Source organism: Sturnus vulgaris, chromosome 2 (assembly GCF_052056855.1).
Source record: "Sturnus vulgaris isolate bStuVul1 chromosome 2, bStuVul1.hap1, whole genome shotgun sequence".
Classification (NCBI taxonomy): Eukaryota; Metazoa; Chordata; class Aves; order Passeriformes; family Sturnidae; genus Sturnus; species Sturnus vulgaris.
Window position 1 is genome coordinate 44,569,946 of NC_142244.1, and position 11,812 is coordinate 44,581,757.

The window sequence follows — 11,812 nt, forward strand, 5'->3', positions numbered from 1 at the left end:
CCTGCAGGCTGGAGCTCTGCTCATGGGCTACTGTGGTTATACCTGCCAGCTCACTGCGCCTTGCATCTCCCTGGAGCGTAAACTCTTCGGAGGAGGAATTGACTCATCCCAAACTGGGGTTGTGAAGACTGCTTTTCCCTGGTCCACAAGAAAGAGCATGTCTGTGCCAAAACAGACAGCAGTTTACCTCGAGTTGCGTGGCCCCTAAAGCCTACTTCTGCTTCAGACATTTCAGAAGCAAGAGTCCCTTTTGGTCATTCTCATGGCAAGTCACTAATGATACAGTAATCCCCCTATCACATAGCCTTGCAACTTCTGTCTTGGCTGTACAGACACTCAATGTGTTATTTAGTCATCTAACACAGAGGAAGTGAGTCTAATTATGTCATTGGGATATTTTAAGAGATAGATATTTTGCATGCTCACCATTTTCAGTAACAAATTTCAATGCTAAAAATAATACTGAGACTTGTTTTGATTATATCATCTCATCAAAATTTAGTCTACCTACTCGGAGTCTAAACACATATGTGCCACCTACACAGCTATGGTTACTTTAAGGTGTGTTAGGGGGTGGTGGTGGTGGAATTACAACCCCATAATCTTGTAGTCAAATCTGCAATGACGGGTGATTTAATCCAGCCATGCATTTCAGCACTGGATCAAAGCTGTGGGTCTCACATATTTGTGAAGGTTGGCTTGACATTTCTTGCTCCTTTGAGTTTTACTTTCATGTATCATCCCTTGTAAGGATAACAGCACTGGTGGAGTTTACTGGTAGCAGTAACCTTCCCGCTTTTCCTGTTGCTACAGTTTGTTCCTATCCTGTACCCCAAGGGCTGCATTCCATGCATTCATTAAATCTCTACTCTGTTATAAAGTAGGTTATTTTGCTTCCCAGAAGTGTATTTTCAGGCTGCATTTCTTACCTTCTGGCTGTTTATAAACTCATTTTCTAAAACCTGGCATTATAAAATTGACACAGTAATCTGAGCGGGTAGTACCCTGTAGTAAGATGCATCAGAGGAAGGAAAATAATTCCTAGTTTCACACAATCCTCTGTCTTTGTCTAACACTGGTATCTATTACTTTATTCCTGAGTAGTTCTATTATAGCAGGATGGCTGGGCTTCTTTTTGATTCAGTACTGGCAGTTGGTGTTGACCTATATTGAAGTTGTAAATTTCTGACTTTCAGTAAACACAGAGAAGATGGTAAATTGCAGACAGCTAATCACTGAAGCAATACAGGTGATGTCCTTGACTCCTGCTTATTTTCCTGTAATTTTGGGGGGAATTTCTTAAAATTGTGTTCTGGTGGCTTGCCTTTCCTTATTAGATGAAATCTCCGTTAAGTGAGGTTAAAGTAAACCTATTATAACAACTAAAACCAATACATGTCTATAAAAATAAGGCTATAAAATGTAGAGGAAGAGATTAATGACAATTCTAGAAACATAATGACCTGATTCCGTCTGACCTGACAATTGTGTTGAGTTCTGGTCACACAGTCTTACAGAGCAGAGAGCAAGAAAAATGTCTGCCAAAACTGTCAGGAGAATTAAAAAATATTGTTCACATCAAAGGGCACGTAATTGTGACATCAGTTTTAAAGTTAAAACAAATAAGAGCTCAGCTAAAGATATATAAGCAAGCAACTTACAGAAAGTAGGTCCTCTTATTTACTGTTTCTTGATGTAGGGACTTATTCAGTGAACAAGGACAATAGCTTAAAAATAGATCGTAGGGGAGTAGCCTTTCATAACGAGCACACACCATCAGTTGAGTTTACTGTATTATTTTAAATCTGAGATTCATTTGAGAATGTGGATATTAAGAATGCCTGTATCTATGCAAGAAAGAACTAAATAAAAACAATGGAAAATCCAGCAGTGCTTGAAATATCACAGGACAGGATCTTGTTTACTCCTCGTTTCCATTATGGATAGAAAAGAATAGGACCATCTGAGGTAATCTGATTTGGACAGCTGGGTATTTCTGACATTCTGAGACTTTAATGATAAGATTCAAGGAGAAATGTCACAGTTTAAATACGTGTCAATATCATACAAATCATTCCTTGGAGTGCCATGAAAAATCTAATGCAGAAAGTTATGAATAGAGCGAGAGGAATCATAACAATTAAAATTTCCGATGTTTATCTAAGGCTGCATGCACAGCACTGGATTGTTTAAGCCTGAAATTTCAACAAGAGTTTCCCTTCTGGAGCTGATACTTGTGCAGCCTCACAGAGGGAGAAGGAGCCCACATCCGATATTTATTTTGAGCATCAAGTGACTCAGTTTCAGGGAGTATAACTCATACCCAAGGTCTCATGAACGTAGCACAGAAAATTCCTGAATGTGAAGTTCTGAGCTGCATGTTTCCTCCTTGGCACTCAGCAGAAAACTGCCAAAGGCCTTTTGATGCCCCTTTTTTGAAATGCTTGAATGATACCAGGTCCAGGTGCTCTTCCAAAACATATGCTTGTAGTATCTTCTCTGAAATTACTATTCCATTTCAGACTGCTTATATGAGAACAATAATTTTCCCAAGCAGTTTGCAAAGCAGCTGTTATCTGGGCAATTATTCCCTGAACCAAAACCTAGCGAAGTCTATGTTAAGTTTTCCATTTTGTTTGAACCTTGATTCAGATCCTAACAGGCTCTTATAGATTATTTCTTTCTTAATATTTACACTTCAGATTCTAATACTAATTATACAAGTACAGTAATTGGAAATAAGCTGATGCTATCTCTTGCTTTATATTTCCTACTGCATCCTCATTCTCTATTATAGATCTCTATCTCCCTGTTGCAATGTCATCCACTGTTTTCTACCACTGTAGATAGACCTGGGTGGATTTTATTTCCTGCACTATGATTTTCAACAGAATTTTAGACAGGACATTTCTGTGGTACTTTTGAGAGTGTAAATTAATTTTTGTTCCCTTAATTTGAAATTGACCTCAGTTGGAAATATGTTCTCATATACAAGATAATTGGTGTGCCAATGACTGTATTGGAGCTTCTTTCCCTGCGTTTTGGTGTAGAATATCCCCATTGATACTACAAAAATCTTCCCAAAGCATTTTCTCAAAAAAAAAAAGGTGTGTTAAATTATTAGTGTTACAGACCAAAATTTTCCACAAGGAAGAATACTTGGGTGATTCCTGGAAACTACAACTGGATATCCCAGCCATCAGCTAACTCTCTGATATGGGCTACTTTGAGGCATAAACCAACCTTGTGTTTAGGCTATGCCAGAATAATGAAAATGGTTTTCCTTTATGTTTTTTTTTGCCTACAGGGTCTAATCTAATCAACTAAGACCAACAGATCAGAATATATTGCTAGGATGAGAGCAAGGATTTTGCCAAGCCCAGTTGTTCCAGCTGCCTGGCCACATCCTGGCTGCCCTTTTTGGAACTGCACTCTGTGGCACTGCACAGACCACTCTAATGGTCGTGGCTTACCTGTACTGCAGTTTCCCTAGGGAGACCTCAAACATGATGTTTTAGTCCATGAGTCCTTGCAGCTTTCATGCCAAAGTTTTTTCTGGCATTTGTCTCACCCTCTCTTCTCTGCACCACTGAGGCCTTTTGACCCCACCATGCAGGTCTGCATGATTTATTTGCCATTTTATCACCAACGTGCTATAGCAAAACTGCACGTAATTTGGACCACGGGTAAGATTTATATGTTATGTTCTCCTGATTCACCTTAAAACAACCTGGAACCATTTATTTTATCACAGAATCATAGAACCATTTGGGTTGGAAGGGACTTCCAAGATCATCTAGTTCCAAATCCCTGCCATAGGCAGGGACACATGTATATGTATGTTGTGTCTTGAGTGTTTGGACCCTGAAGTCGTGGTTATCTACCAAGGTCACCTGAACTGTTTTGGTCTCTCTACCAACTGCCTGCACCCTGACTCCACTGGCCAAAGCTACAGCTTCCTGAGAGAGGCTGTGGACTGCCTGTGCAGACCAGCAAGGGACACCAGCAAACAGCCCAGGAAACACCCCCAGAATGGATCCCCCCTCACAACTGCACTGCTTGCATGTTTCCTCCCTAATGCTTGCTAGGTTAGTGCAGGGCTGCTGCTACATAGCAGTTCCTGACAGTGCTTAAACTACTTACCCCTCTCAGGATGGGGCACAATGGGGGCCATGGCTGAGGACACAGCCCAAGCTGAGTCTGAAAAGGACATTGCTAGAAAAATGGATATTGGGAAGGAAACTGAACTCCATACCCTTCAGACATGACTGATTCAAAACAGACTTTCACAGGTTCTTCTTAGGATGACAGACTCTGAGGAGTGTTACCTAAGTTTTTGTTCCTGTGAAGAATATATTCAAAAATCTTGCAGAAATAAAAAGAAATTTTTCTTGCTTTCTTCCTAGGGTGGTAATCCCCGTAGTGATGAGATTACAGAATGCTGTAATAAAGTTGTTTGGACTAAGAAAGCAACACTTGGCCCTGGAAATGACCCATCTTCCTCTTCTAAGAACAGCAGAACAGGATCATGTAAGAGCATGTAAGGTCCATCAGGAACTACACAGTATGGATGTGACTATTCTGAGGACACTGCTCCTTCAGGCTCCTCCTGCCCAGTGGTAGGACCCTGGTGTAGTCCAGCAAAAAGTCAAGACACAGCATGGATGGCCCACTCCAATACACACAGAAATGCACCATCCTCTCTTACTGTGGCAGTAGATTTGTTATATGCCATTTAAATAAGAAACTGAACACTGCCTGTCTGCTGTCTGGTAAGAGTTTCCTTAGAGGAAAATGTTCTTCCATCCATTTTCTGTGACTGAAGGGGCAGAGGCAGAGCACAGTCTCTGTAGCACAGCACATGGGAGATAGGTGAAGTGAGTGCCAGAGGTAGACCTGAGCAGCAGTGACTGGAAATTCAAACTGTAGTAAGAAAGGTTGTGACTAAAATGGATGTACCAACCACATCCCCTGTGTTAAGCAGAAAAGAGGAGGATCACAGGCTGGAGGGAGTTTCTGTGGGCTTTTTACCCTCTGCATCATCTTAGCAAGAACTACTGAGGTTTTCCTTGAAAAGGTTTTTCATCAGAAGCAGCAGAATCATCAAACCCCAAAACTGGTGTGGACTCACAGTGTGTGCAGGCACCTCACTTTGTGCAAAACCCCCCCAAACATAATTGACAGAAAGTCTTGATCCTACATCCCAAATAAGCTTTCTGATTTGTGGGCCATCAGTAATTCCACAAAGTACTGTTTAATTGTACATGAATAAAGAGAAAACATCTCCAACAGGACAGGTGAGCACACACTCGCCACAACATAAGAGGATGTGCAATTTTTTGACCTAGACTGTAGGCTGAGGTCTAGATCCTTGTTTAAGTCAATCTGAGAAAATACTGAAACACTAAGTTCTCCTCTCCAGACTCAGTAAGGATCCATGAAGGGTTGCCAGGCAATTAAAACATATCTATGTATGTGTATGTGTAATTTTCCAATGAATGGGGTTAGACTAAGGGATTGCATTGTGCCTAGGACAAGAGTGCACTGTTTGAAGTAGTGCATTGAATTCCAGAAAAGACTAAAAAATTAATATCCCTGATAGTGAATATATCTAGAATCTTCCTGAACATTGTTATCGCCTAACTTTTTACTCAGAGGTCTGCATTTCAATAGAATAAATAATTAAATTCTATTTATTCAAGTCAGGGTTTTTTACGTCTTCACATAATGTAAGAATTCACTATAGTTATCAGTGGCTTCCTCACCCACGATTATATTTTTAATTCTGTGCAGAATGTCTAAGAAGCAAAGCTGCCACTGCCATCTAGTGTCTTCAGAGTACGTTTCTGGAGATTATGCTAAGGAAAAAATCCATTCTTGTAACTTTGAATGCCTTCTCAAGTTTCTCAGCTACTAGTAGATCTCGTGTAGTTCATGGATATATGCTTACTTTTTCTCTCACCTGGAATATATATTTGCATCCTCTAAGTCCGACTCGTTCAAGATCATGTAAACAGCACAGAAAACTCCCTGAGGAGAATCTGACAGATTCCTTTTCTTGCCTTATCCTTTCTCCCCTTTTAAATGATCATTCCTAGCAGAGATCACCACAGATATAAAAGATGCATTAACCAATAACTGTTCATGTACTAGTCACAGAATCACAGACTCAATCACAGAATCACAGAATCACAGGGTGATTAGATGCCGAGTAGGAAGGGACTCACAAGGATTAAGTCCAGCTCCTGGCCCTGCACAGGATACCCCAGGAGTGCCCGAGACCATTGTCCAAATGCTCCTTGAACTCTGTCAGGCTTGGTGCAGTGATCACTTTCTTGGGGAACCTTGTCCAGTGCCCAACCACCCTCTGGGTGAAGAAACTTTTCAATATCCAACCTAAACCTCCCTGACACAATTCCCTACTCTTAGGTGGATTTGTGTAGTTCCACATAAAAAACTATTCTGGGAGACAGCTGCTTCAGCCTCCTTGTGGTCCTTTCTTCATTTTCATCCCAGGGAAACTAGTCAGTTCAGTCTCTTCCTCGGGAAAAAAATTTATTTGTTTTCAATTCTTGATGGTCTTTGGCAACATCCCATTGTTATTATAATGTTATGCTTGTGTGGTGGCAGTGGGTCCTGGGGTACAAGGTACTGTGCAGAGTTTTCTTTCCTGGCTGGCAGCTACAACAGGGTCCCTCTGGCTCTGATCTCAGCCTTCCATTTCCGCAGCATAAGAAATTTTTTTCCATTTTTTTCCCTCAACCAAATGCCAGGAACTGGCAGCCTGGTACTTTTCTCAGCTGAGGCAGAGCTAACCACAGAACCGCTCCCATCTCTCGTGGGGGATGCTGACACAGAAGAAGCTGGAGCCCTGCTCGGACTTGTGCCAAAGGCTGCTTCCAGTCAGCCCAGCAGCTAACAGGAATCTGTCTGTTTGGGCTGGATAACAGCTGGATATGATCATGCTGAAGGCTTTTGAAGGTCCAGCTTCCTATGCAATACCTTTTTCCCCTGCCAAGTATTCCATGTTAACAGAAATTCACATAGATATGAAAGACATTCATTGATGTCTCCTTGCTTCCCTGTCCACATTTGCATTCCCTCATCCAGTGCAGCTCACGTCAAACCTTTGAAACTCAGAAAACTCAGACTCAACAACTAACCCTTATGGAAGATTCATTATTCTTTGGATACAATTTTTCACCAAGTCTTTTTACTGTGAAAAATGAGGACTAAGTTTATGTGTCCAGAGCCACTGCCAAAGTAATTAAGTGAAACTTCAGCCCGATATCAAACATTATTTTTTTAAGTCACAATCTGTCAAAAATTTTAATATGAAATTGAACCAAATTATGCTTGTTATGCTTAGAGAATTGTACTGACCTTTCCCCCAGCAGTTTTCTCAATATTTTATCATAAAACAGAACTTTGATTTTAGTCCATTTTGAGTTTTTCATTTTGTAAAGGTTTTTTCCAGATCTATTTCCATACATTTCTTTTAAGCATAAGTCTGGAATTCATTAGTTCACAGTTTTATGTTCAGAAGAGATGTCTCAATCTGTTAGGTTATCTCAACCAACCATCAATGTTGTGTGAGCTACAGAATGAACCACACCTAGCCCACCCCTAGGTAAGCCTGGTCATTTACGTCTGTTTAAAGATATTCATTTTTGGAGAGTTTTTCTTGGCAGGCCTGGCTGATTGATTGACTTAGGGGTTGTTATTGAGAAGTCAGAACGGGACAATGTAGTTTTAATTAATCTGTAATATTTAACATTCAAACTAATGTGTAACTGTTTTTCCCAGTATTTCTTAATAATTTCTAATTCTTTCTGTAATGATAAGGACTAATTCAAACTTTGTTCTGATTTTGAAGATTTGAGGGATCTTTCTGTTTTTTACTCTTCTGTCTGCCTCCGCTCCTCTTTCTACAAAATTATTTTTCTTGAAAGGATGAAAAATAAATCATACTTTTAAACAGAGGTGAAAATCTTAATGAATAAAATGCACAGGTTAGGGACCTTGGTTACTTTTGCCTGATAGCTTTGTATTGCTTCTGTGACAACCAGCATAAAAAAAATTAATTTATTTCACAATGTCAATTTATTTTTCCAGTTTATTTAATATTATTTTTAAAAATCAAAGTAATCACAGTCCCACATAATTTGCATTGATTAAAACAAAGCAGAAAAAACCAAACCAAACCAAAACAAAATATTACAATATACTGAAACAACTGATATAGATATTAAAAGAGTGGCCAACTTCAAAAAATATATTATTTTAAATATTTTGCTTTGGATATTCAGGTTCTCTTCTGGCACAGGCATAACCACTATAAATGTCACTTCAGTTAACACCAGCTGAAAACATCTGGGCTGTGATACCAGATGTAGCATCATGCATGGTTTCAACCTGCATGATTCTCTTGTTGCTGCTTCCTTCTGGTTTCCCATTATCATACAGTCTTACCATTTCTCCAGGGAGTGCTTCTCCCTTTTCCTGCTTTCCTGTCTCCTTTGGAAAGACATCTCACTGCTTCTGTACCTTCTCCTTGTTCTAAAGATGACACGGACATCTGCTTCCACTGGAACATTCCCATTCAATACAGTCAAACACTTTTGAATTCCCAAACTTCATCATTGCTGCTTGGTGCTACTTGCTCAGGGAGTCACTGTGCAATCCTCACTCATTCATTACACATCTGAATTCCCCGTATGTTTAAAGGAATTTTAAAAAGGAAAGAAGGATTAGTTTAAAAATATAAAGCTCCTGGGTTTACTGGGTCTATTTTGTGACATGCTAGGAGATCCTTGAGAGGCGCTAGATGTGCTCAGAATACTGGGAACCAGCAGTGCTCATGAAAGTGTGTGATGTATCCAGCATCACTTCAATACTAGACAAACTTTAAATGGTGTAATGCACCTTGAAATGTTAATGATTTCTTTTCTCCTTTCCTATAAAGTTAAATTAATTCCAGACTGACATGCAGCTGTGTAAGTCCATGTATACAGGTACATTTTGGTGGTAGGTAGCCTAGTACTTGTTCATAGAACCTTGCTGTCTTTTGGTAAACCTAAATGCCCACTTTATTAATATTCCCATGTGCTACAGGCTGCTCTGCAGCCTATGACATGGAACTCAGCTGTAATTAGCACCAAAAGAGGGAGTTAGTGTGCAGGACACGGACAATTCTTTGACTCCAGATGCTATATTCAAACTGCAGTGGTCCATTGAAGAAGTAGAGGTAACCTAAGGAAAAAGAAAGTTGAAAAGAATTAACGCTAAGAAACTGTGTTTCATATCAAAATTATTCTTAAAATAATAATTATCTTGTTTTCCATTTTTAATAACCCAAATGAAATATTTTCAAATTTAGAAAGCTGAGTTAAATTTTTTAAATATCCTCATTCCATTTGCTAGAGCTGGATCAGAGTTTTAAAAATGACTGATATTCTTAATCTGTGTCAAATTCTTACTGCACTTGATCAGGAAAGTACAGGACTGGCATTTTAATTTTTAAGACACTGACTCAGAAACATTCCTTGAAAAGCTGGATAGAAATGGCCTCCAGTTATTACATTATAATACTTTCATGTTAATCACTTGACTTTAGGTTCCCTAAGCAAGGAGCTCTTTTTTTGGCCAGAGCACAATTTAGATCAGAAAACTGATTCAGTCGAAGAACATGAAATGTTGATGTGAAGAAATAAAAACTACAAATGCAGAATTTTCTACAAGACATTAATCTCAAGTTTCTAGGGCAATTAATTGTAATAAAATTTAATTATCAGATTATGTACCATTTCTTTCATAGACTGCATCCACTTTATCACCAATTCCTGGGAATTCTTCCTCTATCAGCCTGGGGTAGCCTTCTTCCATAGCCTCTGCCTCTTCATCATAACTATATTAAACACAAAAGAAAAATAAATCAGGGGATTTAAATAGCCTGGGAGGTTTGCTCTGTGCCTGTTCAATTTTTTGAAGTTACTCACACACAAAGGCAAGCCATCAGCCTTTGGGTGCTTTTTATCTAGTGCAATGGTTAAATGCAGAGTGATAAACAGGACATACCTCCACCAGAAATGGAATAAACACACAGCAAATAGAGCTACATTTTCAGAACTGATCTATAAAGTATGTATTTTATGGAGGTTATTGTACCTGGATGTATTGATACTACAAACTTATCCTGAGGCTGCTTGGCCCAATGATAGTGGGGAGGGATGGTAATGTCTTAATTATGCACGAGACCTGATTGTGAGCCCCACTCATGGACAGTAAAACAGAGACACCTTAGGGTGGGACAGATTTCTTACTTATAGCACTGATACCATTTCACGTCCACACAAGCAACTCAAAGAAGCAAGATGGGAAATTTGTCTAGCAGGCATGACCATATTAGAAATTCTCCCAGATTAGAGCACTTAGTTCTCATTTCCTTAGACTCATTCAGCTTTTAATATCTGTGCCCATATTTTTATAAAAGTCTGCATACACCTTTACAACATGTTGCACACAGCCTATAGCACCAATGAAAATCTCAGACTAGATTGGCCAAATGCCTGGTTTGAACCAAATTAGTGATCTTTCCATACATCTCGACAGGTTATGACTAGGGACACCAACAACTCATCTGTCTCCAGCTTACCTCCAGTACTTATTTCCAGTAAAAAAGAGAGTCTGCCAGTGTCTTTGACATGGACAGCGCATCTATTCTTTTCATTTCTTTTGGGAATCCATTTCATATATCTTTTTAGGGAAGTCTTCAACTATGTCATAGCCATTCAAAGCCCAGACTTTCTTTCCTGAAAATATGAACAAAGTATGAGTGAGGTCTTTTGTAAGAACTCAGCTTTGAGAGAAGAATAAAATGAGGAAACCATGATCCCTATTTTCATACAACAAACAGATTCTTAGGTCATATACTCAGTAGGTATTAGACTATTTATACTAGGATTCTGAGCATCCTAACTAAATTTTACATCTCCTAATTCACTGAAAATTTTATAGATGTGTATGAGGTGAAACTATTTTTCAAGCAAGGAAGGTAGGATGTTTTTTTCTTCTATTGATTACCTTTACACCACCTGTTGATCTTGATTGAATATGTGTATTTATCGGCCAACGACAAAATCGAAAACTCACCTTTAAACATGAACACAAGATCTTTAATGGGATTTTCATAAGCCTGCATCTATTTTATTTGGAAGCTCTGGCCAAAAGGACTTAAGTAGCACCAGTTCTGCCTCAACCAGCTGAGGGTGAAGTCGCCAGAAAAACCTAGTTTCAGAAAAGGAGGTATATTATATAATTCTGGTCATACTGATAGAATAGCAGTATTTTTGATGTGCTATAGTTAAAATGGTTATCATATCATAGGAATGCTGAATGGACAGAGACCCTCGTATACCTTTTCCTTTCCTTTCCTTTCCTTCTTCTTTCCTTTCCTTTCCTTTCCTTTCTTTTCCTTTCCTTCCTTTCTTTCCTTTTCCTTTCCTTTCCTTTCCTTTCCTTTCCTTTCCTTTCCCTTTCCTTTCCTTTCCTTTCCTTTCCTTTCCTTTCCTTTCCTTTCCTTTCCTTTCCTTTCCTTTCCTTTCCTTTCCTTTCCTTTCCTTCCTTTCCTTTCCTTTTCCTTTCTTTCCTTTTCCTTTCCTTTCCTTTCTTTCCTTTCCTTTCCTTTCCTTTCCTTCCTTTCCTTTCCTTTCCTCACAGCTATCAGCTGCAGACCATTTCTGTCACTCACAAAGTTATAATCTCAAATAATAATAAATTTTAAGCCTCTTTCATTTAGAGTTAGGGAAACACA

At 39.1% G+C, this 11,812-nt stretch overlaps 1 long non-coding RNA gene across 1 annotated transcript; it reads right to left on the reverse strand.

The window, feature by feature from the left end:
- Positions 1-8,994: 8,994 nt before the first annotated feature.
- Positions 8,995-10,688, reverse strand: LOC148224755 (uncharacterized). The gene is made up of 3 exons (XR_015801949.1): positions 10,655-10,688; positions 9,804-9,907; positions 8,995-9,252 (listed from the first exon to the last, which is right to left on the reverse strand). It is a non-coding gene; the product is annotated as an uncharacterized LOC148224755 (long non-coding RNA).
- Between the last annotated feature and the right edge of the window lie 1,124 nt (positions 10,689-11,812).